Source organism: Peromyscus eremicus, chromosome 5 (genome assembly GCF_949786415.1).
Source record: "Peromyscus eremicus chromosome 5, PerEre_H2_v1, whole genome shotgun sequence".
Classification (NCBI taxonomy): Eukaryota; Metazoa; Chordata; class Mammalia; order Rodentia; family Cricetidae; genus Peromyscus; species Peromyscus eremicus.
Genome location: NC_081420.1, coordinates 53,157,845 through 53,174,203, shown reverse-complemented (window position 1 = coordinate 53,174,203; position 16,359 = coordinate 53,157,845).

Sequence of the window (16,359 nt, the reverse complement as noted above, 5' to 3'; positions counted from 1 at the left end):
TCAGGAGGTAGAGGCAGGTGGATCTCTGTATGTTTGAGGACAGCCTCATCTTCAAAGTGAATTAGAGGACAGACAGGACTATGTATAGAGACCTTGTCTCATAAAATCAAAACACATCAACAATCCCCCAAGAATATGACATCACCCTTTCTTTTTCTTGCTTCTGAGGGTTGCATTGCTATGTCAGTATGTCAACTAATAGATGTCTCAACAAAATAGATGAATAAATATCATTTTCTGTGCTAATACAAATGGCTGGTAAAATTATGACACAGTTGAATCATTTCAGTCCCTAGGTCCTTAACAGAAACCAAAAATGTCACACAAGAACTGTTGTCACCATGCTCTGGTGAGGAGGATTTGCAAGTCTTATGAAAGACAATTTGAGATAATAATATCCTTGAGGCTGTGACCCTTTGTACACTTGCAATAATAACTAATGCAAACAAGAAGTCCCAGAAAATACCAACTAAATAACTTGCAAATCTGTGCTCTTCTTGCAGCTGGCAAATATGAACATGAGCATTGCCATATAATTTGCTAATAAATAGAACTGAAAACAGGAAATTAATGTGGTCACAGTGCATATATACACGCACAAAAATGTTACAATAAAACACATTTGTTTGTATAATAAATGTATGTTAACAAGTAGTGGGAGTTGAGGGGCTAGTGAGATGGCTAGTGGGTAAACAGCTTGCTATGCAAGTATAAGGTTCTGAGCTCAATCTCCAGAATCCACATTAAAAAATAAAATTCAAACATATGCTAGTAATCCCAGTGCTAGAGAGACATAGACAGGAGGGTCTCTGAGGCTCACTGAATTGCTACATCCAAAGGACAAATGAAAGAACCTGTCTCAAAGAGTCAAGAGGGGCTGGAGCCATGGCTCAGTGGTTAAGAGCCCTGACTGCTCTTCTAAAGGAGCCAGTTTTGATTTCAAGCACCCACTTAGCAGCTCACAACCATCTACAATTCCAGTCCCAGGAGATCTGATGTCCTCTTGTGGCCTCTCAGGACACTGCAGACACATGGTACACAGACATACATAGAGGGGAAACACCAAATACACACAAAATAACAGAATAAAAGTGAATGTAAAAATAATAAAAATCAAAGTAGAGAACTAGTGAGGAAGATACCCAAGGACAACCTCTGATCTCCATTATATATGCACATATGCTCACACACATGTGCTTGCACACACAAACACACACAGACCGAGAATAAAAGTGATTATGTCACCAATAGGCAGGAATGTTACCGCCACTGGGATCCACTCCATAGCAACAATTGGGGGGACATGGGTTGAGAGGAGTCCATAGATGGGTGATGGTAGAAGAAGATTGGCTGCTGAACAACAAAGACGGGTGTGCATCACGAAAAAGAACAACCTGTTGGTTATTGCTCCCCAACGAAGCAAAGCCCACCTCATCTAACACAACAGCTGTCTGGAAGGTGCTAGCAATAAATAATATATAATAACTTGGACTTCACTTCCAATAAAATCATTGCATCCATCTGTGTGGGTCACTTAAAGTTTTAGTATAGGTTTAGTGTCTTAGCATTGGTAAGGGTGGGAAACCTAATCTAGATACTTGCTACATACAAGTTCAATGCACAAAACATACATTTTTCTCATTTAATGCTATTACTGTTTGAGTGTGTGTACATCTTCGTGTGTGTTCAGGGCCATAAATATGAGGAGGACAGAGAACTGCCTCTGGTATCGTTCCTCAAGGACTATCTGCCATTTTTTGTTCTTGAGACAAGGACTCTCCGTGGCCTAGAATTCATCAAGTAGGCTAGGCTTGCTGAACAGTGAGCCACAGTAGTCTAACTAACTCTCCAGTGCTGGGATTCCAAGCACACACCGTACACCACCATACACAGCTTTTTTTTTTTCTTTACATAGGTTCTGGGAATCAAATTCAGGTCCTTGTGATTGCCAGCAAACATATTACTAACTGAGCCATCTCCAAAACTTAGATATTCATCTTATAAACATGATGTGTTAGAGGATGAGTTTCTTCTACCTTAGTCTCTTTTTTGAAAGTAGTTTTATAAGGTCACCCAGGAGCCCATATGAAGTCTTCCACACCGTGTGTGTGTGTGTGTGTGTGTGTGTGTGTGTGTGTGTGTGTGTGTGTGTTTTATATTTTAAACCATTTAGGTTCAATAATTCACTTGCTCAGACTCGTGGAAGCATCACCAACCTCAATGGCTTCCATTAAAGCCAAGAGCTATAAAAAAGTCTCTGCATCCCTGTCACCATGCCTCTGATTTCACTGATGTGCTTTGTAAGTTATTCTATCTCCCACTTCCTGCCTATTTTTTTTTCAGCTATGCATCTAACATTTCTTGTCGAATGGCCCCTTCTAAGTGTCAGCAAGAATCCCTCTTGTAAGCTGGAGTGAGCCTTCCTTCCTTGTATATTGTTAGGTTGTATTACTCCAGTAAGCACCAAAGCCTAGAAATTAAGCAATACCTCTCTGGAAGGGGTCACTGTGGCTCATCTTCTTATAGCATAAGATGTCAAGGAAGCATTATCAAGAAGATATAGTGGTCTAGGGAGTTCAGCCAACCAGTAAAGTATTTGCCTTGAAAGCTGGAATATTTCAGTTCAGTTCATGGAACCCATATAAATAACTGAGCGTAGTGGCATGTGTTCATTATTGTACTACTAGGGAAACATAAACAGACAGAACCCTGGGGCTTTCTAGTCACTCAGCCTAACACAATATGCAAGTTCCAGGCTACTGAGAGACTCTCTTCTCTAAAACTACAAGGTGGAGAGCATCTTGAAACTCCACATATATGTATACACACACACACACACACACACACACACACACACACACACACACACACAAAGAGGAAGAAAAAGAGGAGCACAAAGAGGAGACGGGCCGTGAGCATCTTCCTGGGGCCAAGGCTAGTCACTTGGTATGACAGGCTGCTGGTAGAATGTAACTGTCTTGCTCGAACCTCTGGACTTTACTCTCCTAATCTTCAGCCTTCTTCTCTTGCCCCAGGTATGTCCCTAAGTCTTTCTGATAACTCTAAGGATAAATGATGTTCTTTCCAAGGTTGAGCACTGTACAACCCATCGTCTGAGGGGGCATCTTAAAGTCTTCCTGTGACTGACACCTGATAGACATCCAAAGCAATGCTCAGTTAACACATTGAATGAACCGGAATTAATTAGCTGAGTTCCCGGATGCTTCTTTTGCAGAGGTTTGTGGCTCCGTGATTAGCATTGCTTCTTAGCATTTGCATTTCATTTAATGTACCGTTATTAATGAAAGACTGATTGAATGAGCCCTAATGTGATTGAATTCTGAATTAATGTATTTGAATAATTTATTGTTTTCATAATTCCAAGACAAGAGGATCAGTGGGATGGACTTCATGATCTCACCCCAGTGCAATTCAAAATGATAAGCCCATTTCACCTTCACACCCACTTAAATCTCTGTGAGAATTTGCTTGTGGACTACAATAATTTTCCTTGGTGGTGACAGGTGGGTAAATTTTCTAGCTTTAGTCTGGGAAGTCTTGTTTTTTTCTAAGTCTGCAGATCTACCCTTCTGCATTGGGAAAGATAGTGCATACAATTCAGTGAGCTGGCAAAGCTGTAATTCAGTACTGAGATGCTGTTCAAGGCGTGAAACTGCCTAAGACTCCCACAGCTCAAAGTCTTCAACTGAATTATGTTTTCAATCTGACCACTCCATCCCCCTGTATATTTCTTCTATGTAAATAGCATTGAGAGTATAATATATGAATTCCCTCCTGTTTCCTGGTGCCATTCGATAAAGCATCTGTTTTGGTTTTCATTTTAAACAGATGGAAGCCAAAGAAAACAGAATTAGAATAATAATCTTAGGTGAATTGAGTTCAATTATTATTTCCATAACATGCTGTGCATTGAGAAAGATGCATACACACACTGAGTTCCATGAACTGAAGTTTGGCCACAGACAGCTGTTTTTATTTATTCAGTCAAATGTGCTTCAAGTTTTAAACTGCATGACTTGGGCATTTTTACATGACAACAGTTAACTTTATTAAACTAGAAAAAAATACATTGTATCTTTGTAATGGCTTGTGTGAGAGTGTGATGGTTAATTTTCATTGTCAACTTGACTGTATTCAGAATCATCTGGTAGACACACCTCTGGGAACCCCTCAGAATGTAAGTGGCAGCATCCCATAGGCTGGGATCCAACACAGAAAAACAAAAAAGGAAAGAACAAGGGAAGAGCCAGCGTTCATTGCTCTTTGCTTTCTAACTGTGGGGACAGTGTGCCCCGTGCTTCTGCTTGCACAGCCTGAACCACGCTGGCCATCATTCTGAACACCATGACTTCCCTGCCATGGTGGATTACTTCAACTATGAACCTAAATAAACGCTCACTTCCTTAAGTTGTTTTCTTCAGTAGTTTTGTCACAGTAATCAAAAAGGTAGCTGGTAGAGAGACAATGCCCTTTGCCTAGGGAAAAACAAAAATTCAAGTTAAGTGTTTTCACAAAAAGAAGGCAGATGCTATCTCTTAAACATGTATTTTTCAGATCTTGACCATAAAGTCTATATTAAAATACCTACAGCAACTGGTTAAAAACTGATCCAACATCCAGTCAACTAGGTATGAGAGCTTGTCAATATGATGTCAAATCATAGACAAGGCTATTAATTCCTTTTATTGAATGATGTGTGTGCATTGATTATATCCTTTGCCAACATTTTGATTAAGCAGGTACAGATAAATTTGGATATATAAAGTATAGCGTATTAAATTTTGCTGATATATTGTGCTGAATACTGAGTATGTTGAATAACTTTATTGTGGCTCTTATTTCACAATATGTATATATATATTCCAATATCACATTATACACCTATAATTACTTGTCAAGTGTGCCTTAATAAACTTAAAAAATTAACAGACATTGATAGTATACATCACGACTAAGAAAAACATATAAATTAAAAAGAGAGAGAGAGAGAGAAAGTACAGCTATCCTACCTTGAACTAACCTCATCTCATCAGATGGATGGATTAATGGATAGATGGATGATAGATAGACAGATAGATAGATAGATAGACAGACAGACAGACAGACAGATAGATAGATGATAGATAATTAACAGAAAAATTATAGGTAGAGATAAATAATATATGAAAAGTGGGGTGATTGACTGATCTTTGACAAAGACTATCTCAGATTAATATCCACAGGAAACTCATAGTCACAGAAGTCTGCACTGCAAACCCATGCAGGCACATAGACTATGGAGGTAGACAAAGAATTCCAAACAACAGTAAAAGACATATGAATGCTCGATTTGCATATATGCCTGATTGCCAGAAGAGGGCATCAGATACGTCTATAGATGGTTGTGAGCCACCATGTGGTTACTGGGAATCGAACCCAGGACCTCTAGAAGAGTCGCCTGTGCTCTTAACAGCTAATCCACCTCTCCAGTCTAGTGAATAACATTTGAAATAAGTCACACAAAGGCCTAAAGGAGCTAGAAAGCAAATGTTTCCTGATAGTGAGATTCTGCTAAACTCCAGCTGTCTATCACACTACAGTCAAAGTTCATGATAAATTTTCAGATGTCTTCATTTTTTTATTGATTACATTAAAAAGAGAAAGTGAAGCCATGAGGTGGTGGCACACACCTTTAGTCCCAGCACTTGGGAGGCAGAGGCCCATAAGACTCTGAGTTTGAAGCTAACCTGGTCTAAAGAGCAAGCTGCAAAACAGCTAGAGCTACAAAGAGAAACCCTGTCTCAAAAAGACAAGAAGAAAAAGAGAAGAAGGAGGAGAGAAAGAGTTAAGACATTGCACTTTGAAAGTTACTTTTATGGACCATCTGCAAAGCTACTCAGAACCTGCTTTTGACATAACTTTGTTTTTTCAACAATTTGTTTCTGCAGACCTATAACCTCTAGTGAAATAAAAGCTGTTATTAAAAGTCTCCCAACCAGGATCACATGGTTTTGACACAGAATTCCACCACACTTTCAAAGAAGAATTAATGCCAATACTCCTCAAATTATTCCACAAAATAGAAATAAAAGGAACATTGCCAAATTCATTTTATGAGGCCATAGTTATTCTGATTCCCACACCACATAAAGACCCAACAAAGAAAGAGAATTATAGACCAATTCCCTTATAAACATAGATGCAAAAATACTCAATAAAATACTTGCAAACTGAATCCAAGAACATGTCAAAGAAATCATTCACCATGACCAAGTAGGTTTCGTACCTGAGATGCAGGGATTTTTCAACATACATAAATCAATAAATGTAATCGACTATATAAAAAACTGAAAGGCAAAAATCACATCATCATCATCTCATTAGATACAGAAAAGACCTTTGACAAAATCGAAAATCCCTTCATGATAAAAGTTCTGGAGATATTGAGGATACAAAGAACATAACTAAACATAATAAAGGCAGTTTACACAAAGCCCACAGCCAACATCAACTTCAATGAAGAGAAAGATCAAAACAATTCCACTAAAATCAGAAACAAGACAAGGTTGCCCACTCACTCCATACCTCTTCAATATAGTACTTAAAGTCTTAGAGCAATGAGACAATTGAAGGAGATCAAAAGGATGTAAATTGAAAGGGAAGTCAGAGTATGTTTATTTGCAGGTAATATGATAGTATACATGAGTAACCAAACATTCCACAAAGAAACTCCCACAGCTGATAAACTTTCAGGAAAAAAAATCAGCAGCCCTCCTATATACAAATGACAGACTATGAAAGAGATTGGTGAAACAACACCTTTCACAATAGTCTCAAATAATATAAACTATCTTGAGATAACTCTAACGAAGTGAAAGACCTTTATGATAAAACTTCTTTTCATTGAAGAAGTTATCAGAAGATGGGAAGATCTCCCATGTTCATGGATCAGTAAGATTAATACAGTGAAAATTGTCATCCTACCAAAAGCAATCTACAGATTCAATGCAATCTCCATCAAAATTCCAGCACAATTCTTCACAGATCTTAAAAGGACAATTTTCAGCTTCATATGGGAACACCAAAAATCCAGAATAGCTAAAACAATCCTGAACAATAAATGAACTGCTGGTGGTATCACCATACATGATAGTAATAAAAACCACATGATATTGGCACATATTGATCAATGGAATGGGATTGAAGACCTAAACATAAACACCTGATATTTTATAAAGAAGTCATAAATACACACTGGAAAATAGACAGTATCTTCAACAAAATGATACTGGGCAAGCTAGATGGACTGTAGAAAACTCAACTCAAAATGAATCAAAGACTCAACATAAAACAATATACACTGAACCTGATAAAAGAGAAAGTGGAGAATAGCCTTGAACTCACTGGCATAGGAAAAAGACTTTCTGAACAGAACACTGTTATCATAGGCACTAAAATCAACCATTAATAAATGGGACCTCATAAAATTAAAATGCTTCTGTATCTCAAGACACCGTCATTTTAGCAAAGCATCACCCTACAAAATGGAAAAAGATTTTTTTCCCAACTACACATTTGATAGAGGGCTAATATCTAAGAAAACAAGTACCCCAAATTTAAAGTAAGGTAAAAAAAGAGAAAGAAAGAAAGAAAGAAAGAAAGAAAGAAAGAAAGAAAGAAAGAAAGAAAGAAAGAAAGAAAACTGAGAATTCTCAAAAGAGGAAACTCACTTAAATGGCCCAAAACACTTAGAAATGCTCACCAACCTGAGTCATCAGGGAAACTCTTTGAAATTTCATCTTACACCTATCAGAATGGCTAAGATCATCAAAACAAATGACAGCTCATGCTGGTGAGGATGTAGAGTTAAGGGAACACTCATTCATTGATTGTGAAAGTGTAAACTTGTACAGCCACTGTGTAAATCAGTGTGATGGTTCCTCAGCAAGAAGAGAATCAATCTACCTCAAGATCCAGCTATACCACTCTTGTACATATACCTAAAGGACCCTACTGTAGAGACAGTTGCTCAACCATGTTCATTGTTGCTCTTTTTTTTTTTTTTTTTTTTTTTTTTTTTTGGTTTTTTGACACAGGGTTTCTCTGTGTAGTTTTGGTGCTTATCCTGGATCTCACTCTATAGACCAGGCTGGCCTCGAACTCACAGAGATCCGCCTGGCTCTGCCTCCCAAGTGCTGGGATTAAAGGCATGCACCACCGCAGCCTGGTGCTGCTCTATTTATAATATCCAGAATTTGGAAACAACCTAGATGTCTTCCAACAGATGACTAGATAAATAAAATGTGGTATATATACACATAGAATATTACTCAGCTGTAATGAATGAATGAAAGAATGAATGAAATCATAAAATTTTCAGACAATTGAATGAAAGTAGAAAAAATTATCCTGAAAGAGGTAACTCAGACTGAGACAGATATGGTTTGTATTCATTTATATGTGTATTAGCTGTTAGGTCATTGATAAGCAAGCTACAGTTCATAGAACCACAGAGGTTATGTATAGAATAAGGGACTAAGGGGAGACAGATAGATCTCCCTAGGAAAGGGAAAGAAAAGAAAGTTATGGATGGGTAGGGGGCTGAAACAGGAGGATCAAGTGGGGAAGGGGAAGGAAGAGGGAAAAAAAGGAAGAAACAGCTAAAGTGAAGGGCCATTTAAGGGATGATATAGAAACATAATACAGGAGAAGCTTCCTAAAATATATAAATATATGAAGGTAATCTAAATGAAATCACCAAATAATGGGTGAGACAAAGCCCAAATGGCCATCTCTTGTCACCAAATAAAGCTTCCAGCACCAGGATTGGGTTATACTGAGTTGTTAGCTAAAAGGTTGCCAGGGTAATCCCCAAACAAGCTATTGCCAAGGCCATAGGTTGCTCTCCACAAGCTGATAGCATGGTGCTTTTGCTGAAGACAATAACTACACAACTCATTGAACACGGAGAAGTTGAGCCGGTGCCTACACAGAGCCTTAAACCACTACAGCAATAAAATGACTCTTAATGAAATTGTGCTATACTCACAGATACTGATACTTTCCTCAGCCATCATCATGAAAGCTTCCTTCTGCAGCATATGGAAACAGATACAGTGTCCCACAGCCAGACAATACATAGAAACTCAGAGATCTTGGAATATTCAGCCCTAAACAGGATGTTTCCATCAAATCCCTCCCCTTGGGTCTCAGGGAACTCTGCAGAAGTTAGGTGGAAAGAGTGTTAAGAGCCAGAAAGGATGTAGGACATTAGTGTGCAGCCATTACCATATCCATCAGCAGATCTTTCACACTCCAAGATTGAAAATATGGACACACTAAGCAATAGCCCCACCACATTCCTCCCCACAGTCCCTGGCAACTACTATTCTACTCTGCGTTATCCCAAGAGAATAAGAGCAAAGGCCAGAAATCACATCTGATCAGTGCAAATGCGAAGAATACCCCTGGATGATGCTGTTTAAAATGACATGTGTATGTCATGTGCATATTTTAAAAGAAATAAAATTAAATTAATGAGTGACACATAGATACGTGGATGTAGACACAGAAACAGTGCCAGCCCTTGAGGACTCCTACAGCTGTCAGGATGATGTCCCCAGGGAGTGCTGGGGTGTGATGCGTGGTTCTGAGATGACACTGTCCCTTGGGAGTCTCAAGTTCTCCAGCACTGAAACATAGGATGGGAACGACACTTGTCAGTGTATCATATATTCAGGGCTTTATGATTTGCTTGCTTCATATTGCATCCTAAAGGACAGGATTTAGACCTCTTCCTCCTGTCTCTTAACCAAACCCTTTCTCCTTCCATGTACACATATGCATACATGTGAATATGCATGTGCATGTATATTTAAATCTACAGTCCTCATATGAGATAAAATATTTGATATTTATTTTTCTGAGTCTGGTTTATTTCACTTCGCACAATTTCTCCTGTTCCTCCCATTTTCCTATAAGTGTCATGATTGATTTTAGGCATAAAATGTAGTTGTGTTTTTTTTTTGTTGTTGTTGTTTTAATACTCTTTGCTTTGGGGGTGCCACCACTCAGCTTCCAAATAAATACATGGATTCTTATTCTTACTTATGAATGCCCAGCCTTACCTTGGCTTATTTCTAACCAGATTTTCTTGACTTAAATTATCTGGTCTACCTTTTGCTTCTGGGCTTTTTACCTTTCTCAATTCTATGTACCCCTCTTTAGTTCTTATCTGTAGCTGGCTGTGTGGCTGGATGACTGGCCCCTGCTGTCCTCCTCTCCTTCTCCTCTTCTCATTACTTCTATTTATTCTCTCTGCCTGGCAGCCCTGCCTATCCCTCTCCTGCCTAGCTATTGGCTTTTCAACTCTTTATTAGACCAATCAGGTGTTTTAGACAAGCAAAGTAACACAGCTTTACAGACTTAAACAAATGCAACATAAAAGAATGTGACACATCTTTGCATCATTAAACAAATATTCCACAGCATAAACAAATGTAACACATCTTAAAATAGTATTCCAAAACATTTCCCCCTTTTGTCTACATAAAAATGAAAGGTTTTAACTTTAACATAGTAAAACTATACACAACAAAAAGAGTTACCAAGTAAGAATTTCATTTATAATATTCAATTTGTATTTAGCAAATTCAGAGAAAATACTCCATTATCTATCTTATCTTAGTAATTCTAAAGTTTTATACCTAATTTACTTTCTATCATATCTAAGGAAAACTATAACTCTCACTATTTAGTCTTTAACTCCATCAAAGTCCCCAAAAGGGTGTAATATTACCTAATAACAGAGACATCTGGTTGCCTAGACAGTCACCCAAAGTTCCTCTGCAATGTTGGAGTATTCATCTTCAGCCCTGCAGGACCAGCATATCAAGCAGACTTTTCAGTGAAGCAGGAAATTTGAAGGACTGCCCCACCATGTATTGGTAACATATGGGCCGAGCTGCAGCCAAGGGCCATGTCTGGGGCTGTGACCCTACCACAGCCAGGGTCAATGTTGATGTCTGTGTCCCATGTTACCACCAGGGGCAATGGGAGAGCAGGCCTAGTGGCCTGGGCACTGAAGAGCTGGTCCTGCTCCTCACCCACCACCTCAGCATAACGGCCCCGCCATCTGGGAGAACTAGCCCTAGTGGTATGGGTGCCAGAGAACTTCCCCCCCTCCCCCCACATTCTCTGTAGCAGCAACAGGAGAGCTGGCGCTGACCCTTACCTGGGTGGTCCTGGAGGAGGCCCAGACTGACAAACTCAGGTACCACCCCGGCCTACCTCCAGGTCTTTGAGTTGGCCCACCCCAACACTGACCCTATTGATGATCTGCTGGAGAACAGGAAGAGACTAGGACAGGTCTCTGGTCTCCATGATCCAATCTCTACAACTCGAGGCAACACCAGGATATATGGGAGGAGTTTCCATGAAAGTCCAGTATTGAAAGTATACTAGAAGCCAAAGGTCTTAATTCAGACCAACGACTCATTGCAGTGAACATTTGCAAGTAAAGCTGTTTGGGTTAAAGGGTACACTGGGTGACACACCATAGCTCCCAAGGTCACTATGGCAAATGAATATGTGATGGAGAGGTGAGAAAGATGGAGGAGTTAAGTGGGGTGGTTGTTGTTGTTGTTGTTTAATTATTTTTTAATTTTCTTTTGTGGGGAAAGGCTACAGGAGTGGAGGGTGGACATGGAAGGAGTGGGAAATAAAAAAATAAAAAGTGGGATTGGGGTGCATGATGTGAAATTCCCAAAGAATCAATTGAAAAAAATTGTCAACAAAAAAGGGGGAAGAAAGAGAGTTCGGTTTGCTTCCAGGTCACAGTGCATCACTGAGAGAAGCCAAGGCAGGAACCGAAGGCAGGAAACTGAAGGCAGACCTGCTTACTATTTCACACAGCATTACTTCCTATTGGAAACAAGCCCACAGCCAACCATGGAGGAATGCTGCTTGTTGGCTCCCTTGCAAGCTCCTGGTTGACTAGCTTTCTTCTAAAGCCCAGAACCACTTGTCTGGGGAATGACACCACCCACAGTGGATAGATGAACCCTCCTACAATCAAGAAAATCCCTAAGAGACATGCTCGCAAACAATCCCTCAATTGAGAGTCCCTTATCAGGTGACTCTCAGCTGACAAATAGACAATAAAAGCTAAAGAATAGTAGAGGGTAGATAGATGATGGAGGCAAACAAGAACAAAGTGTAATTGCATATGTATGAATACATATTTACATGGAAATGTCACAGTGAAAATCACTTCTTTATATACTATCCAAAAAAAAGTCTTTAGACTTTTCACACAGTATCCCTACAAATGTGGGAAGCTAAGTGTTTAGAACACAACACAGGGATCAGGAGAGTCCTAGAAAGCCAGGCAGGTGTATGCTATCACTGATCATTGTCTGTTATAGCCAAGGATGCACAGGGTCCAAAATCTTGCAGCCATTTCCTGGTAGGCCTTAACCTCAAGAGGCCAACACTATCCTAGGAGAAGTTAAAGTAGCTTAATTTTCAAAGGAATGCTGCCTTTGGCTTTGCTATGAAGACAGCCAGTCCAGGACTTTGAAATACAGAGAATGACAATGTACCAGGAGCCCATAAACATGTCAGAGAAAGACAGCTTAAATCCTTGCTTTATTACACTGGAGCTCACTGTGTGGAGCTGGGATGAAGGATGAGTCTGGGAGCTGGATTTTAAATGACCAAACTCGTGCTAATTTACATCACTTTTTGGCCTTAGCACTTGGCTCTGACATCGGGTTTTATTTCTATTCCACTAACCCCTCCCCAAAAGCCTTTTCTTTCGGAACACAAATAGACTTTTATGAGCTTTTGGGAAAGGAACAAGGGAAGAAAGGAGAGAGGTTAGGTGTCCCACTTCAGTTTGGCTTGGCTTTAGAAGGTCATTACTCATTGAAATTCAAAATAAGTCGTTAATCATCTGGAGAGTGGAGAAAAGAAGAATGACAACATTGGTTCTCTGACTCTGGGATGTTGACTTTGGCCCCTGGAATACTCCGTGGAGCCTTGCCACAAGAATTTGCTAAGTTCTCCATATGGAACCCACCTTCCCCTTCCAGCTACTGTTCCCACCTTCTGAATGTGAGGCCTACCTTCATCATTCCATCTCTACTCATTACATGGAGGGTCAGACGTTGGGCTGGGGTCCTTTGAATGAATCTGAAGTGTTTCAAGATCACCCAGCTTCACTTTTCTCAGTAGGAATCACTCATAGCTACTCTGTGTAACGTGTTGTGCTGGGAGTTAAAGTAATTGTACATGAAACAAGATCTATCATTCATCCATCCTCCACAAGTCACATGGTGAGTTACTGAGGCTTTGTAACTAGCCTGCAGCACTTTTTGTCTCTGGAGAGACACATCTTATTGGAATCCCTGCACCAAACTCTCCACATGCTTTCAAAATTAGATACAGTCCCAACTCACCTTTCCATCATCTTCTCCCATTAACCAGCATGTTCCTGGCAGGAGGGCAGATATCCTAGAGAGAGCCATTTGTGTCCATCCCTTTAGCTACCAAACTACTGAAATAATGAACTCTGAAGAATTGAGATTTTGCCAAGAATCTCATGCTGGGGGAAGGAAAAGTCTGAAGCCTGGAGCTTGCTTCCCAGAAAGAGAATTCCTACAGTTCTGACAACTTGTCAAACTAACTTGCAGCAGAGCCTGAAGCTAACAGTACTGGGTCAGTGATGGGCAAAACCACACCTTGACCAGGACTGCATAGTTGTGCATGTCTCTTGTTCTCCATTAACTTAAACCTCGTGTGAGAATCCCAAAGATGGACTTAGAGGTCACTAGATCTCTTGGTTTCTTTTCCCAGCTTGGCCACACTAAATAAATGTTCTTTTCTACTGTCCACATGCTCATCCATTAAATGGGTCTGTTGAGAACAGGTAGCCACAACTGCTTGCTAAGACTTCCAGAGTTCAGTCTCTGACCCTTACCACTCAGTAACTACTTCCCCCACCTTTGAGAGCTGATATCCACCTCCATCACTCAGTCTCTGTTATTTGCTTGAAGAGTCAGACAATTGACTGGGGTCCTTTGGATGAATTTGAAGTGTTTCAGGATCAGCCATCTTTGGTTTCCTCAGTCATCAGTGGAAATTATTCACAGCTACTCCATGTAATGTGTTGTACTGGGAGGTAAATGTAATTGTACGTAGAAACAACCTAGATATGACATTCATCCATCCTCCACAGTCATATGAAGAGTTACAAGGGCACTGTAACTATACTGAAGCAATTTTTGTCTTCAGAAAGATTCTTATTGTAATGCCACAGTCCAGTCATCCCGGAGTACTCTTCACAGCCTTGGAGATGTGCTTTTCTCTGTGTCTGGAAATACCCTTTCCTCTGACTTCATGGGATTTATTTTACACTTCAGCACATGATGTTTGTTTTCTGCTGCTGCATTGCAGGTCACTGCAAAGTTGGAAGTTGGTGGCCAGGCACAATGCAAGTGAGTCAGCTCACTTTTCCACATGCCCAGGCTCAGGGCTTACATAGTTTCACTGCTTAGGGAATCACAACCCAAAATCCAGTCCTGAGCCTACTTAAACTTGGGTGGAAATCAACTTTCAGGCCCATTGAAGAAGTGGCTGGGATGGTGAATTTTATCTGTCCAGTTTCCTAGGCTATCAGATGTCCAAGTATGTGATCTGAATCGTTCTGAATACTTCTATGACAGCATTATGTATCAAATTGCTTTTCAAATGTGGGAACTTTGGATAAAGCTGATTATCCTCCATGGTGTTGATGGACCTTAGCCATGCTGTGGAAGACTTTAAGAGAACAACCAAAGTAACATATATTTTAAAAAGAATGAATTCTTCATATAATGGCCTTTGAATTTCTTCTGAAATATTGGATTGTCTTGGTTCTAGAGAAGTTATTGTTTGGACTGCCATGCATGATTAGCTTTCCTCCATCTGTGGACTGCCTTTCGTCCCCTTTCCAAGATGGATGGATAGATAGATAGATAGATAGATAGATAGATAGATAGATAGATAGACAGATAGATGGATGATGGATAAATAGGTAGATGACTGAATGGACAAATGATAGACATAATAGATGTATAGATAAATACACAACTGATTTTGTTTCTCTGGAAAATCCATATCAATGCTTGGGCAGAACCCAGTTATATGAATTGTGGGACTGAGGTCTTTATTTTCTTACTTAGCTAAGGGACTAATCTCTCTTTACATGTGGCTTCCCACATCTTCCAATCTAGAAGTGACACCTTGAGGTCTTGTCCCTCTTAGGCTGTTCTAATTTCTCATGCCACCCACAAGAGAAAATTCTTTCATATATAGATTCACAACACAAACTCTTCAGCCTACAACATAACACAGTTGCAAGTGTGCTGTCCATCATATTCTCTTCCAGGAACCAGTACGGAAAACTATGGGGACAACTTTTGGAGTCCTCCTGCCTGCAGCCCCACCCCCACACTTTTCACCCTCTGAGAAGCATCTCTGTCTCTTCCTACACCCTGGGGTGACACTAGTTTTGTGAAGTACCCCCATGTCATTTCTCCTATGTGTTCTGCCCTCCCTCCTTCCTCAAGAAAGTCCCCAAGATGGTCCACAGCCCTGACACACAGCTGAACATACACAGGAAAATACCATTCTCAATCCTCCCGGGTCTTTACCTGGGCTCTTCACTATGCCGTGTCCTCTCCCTGGCCTGTGCTCTCTAGACCTCAGAGACTGCAGGCAGTTGCTCTTTTTACTTTTACAGGTGATGATGCCACATCTATCTCCCACAACACAGGATTCGATGTCTCCTGTGCCCTGGAGCACAGGAAGTATGGATGTCAATGAGAGATGGAAGCTGTTGCTGTGCAGACAGGAAGTGCTGTGTACCCAAGGCAGAGCACTCGTTTCGGCAGGAAGCATGAAGACAGCTGGGCCCTGGAGCTCTTGGGAGCATGATTTGTTTTCAAGGAAATAACTAGGAGAACAGAGCATGTAAGGGGAGGGGACAGGAACAGAGTAATTGATGGTACATGCATGGTGCTGGGTGTCTGTGCATGTATGAAAATGTTCTTTGGTGTTTCTCTGGCCTATGTATGTGTGTGTTTAGTTATGTGATTATATGTGTCTGTGTATGTGTACACATATCTGTTTCTCTGAGTCTGTGTTTGTGTGTGTGTGTGTGGTTCTGTGCATGTCTGTGTATGTGTTTCCATGTGCTTCTGTGTTTCTCTTGGTCTTTGTGGTTTTGTGCACGTGTCTGTGAACATGTTAGTGTGTGTGCTTGTGAGTTCGTTCATGTCCACAACTGGACAAGGGAATTTCAGTAATTCCTATACT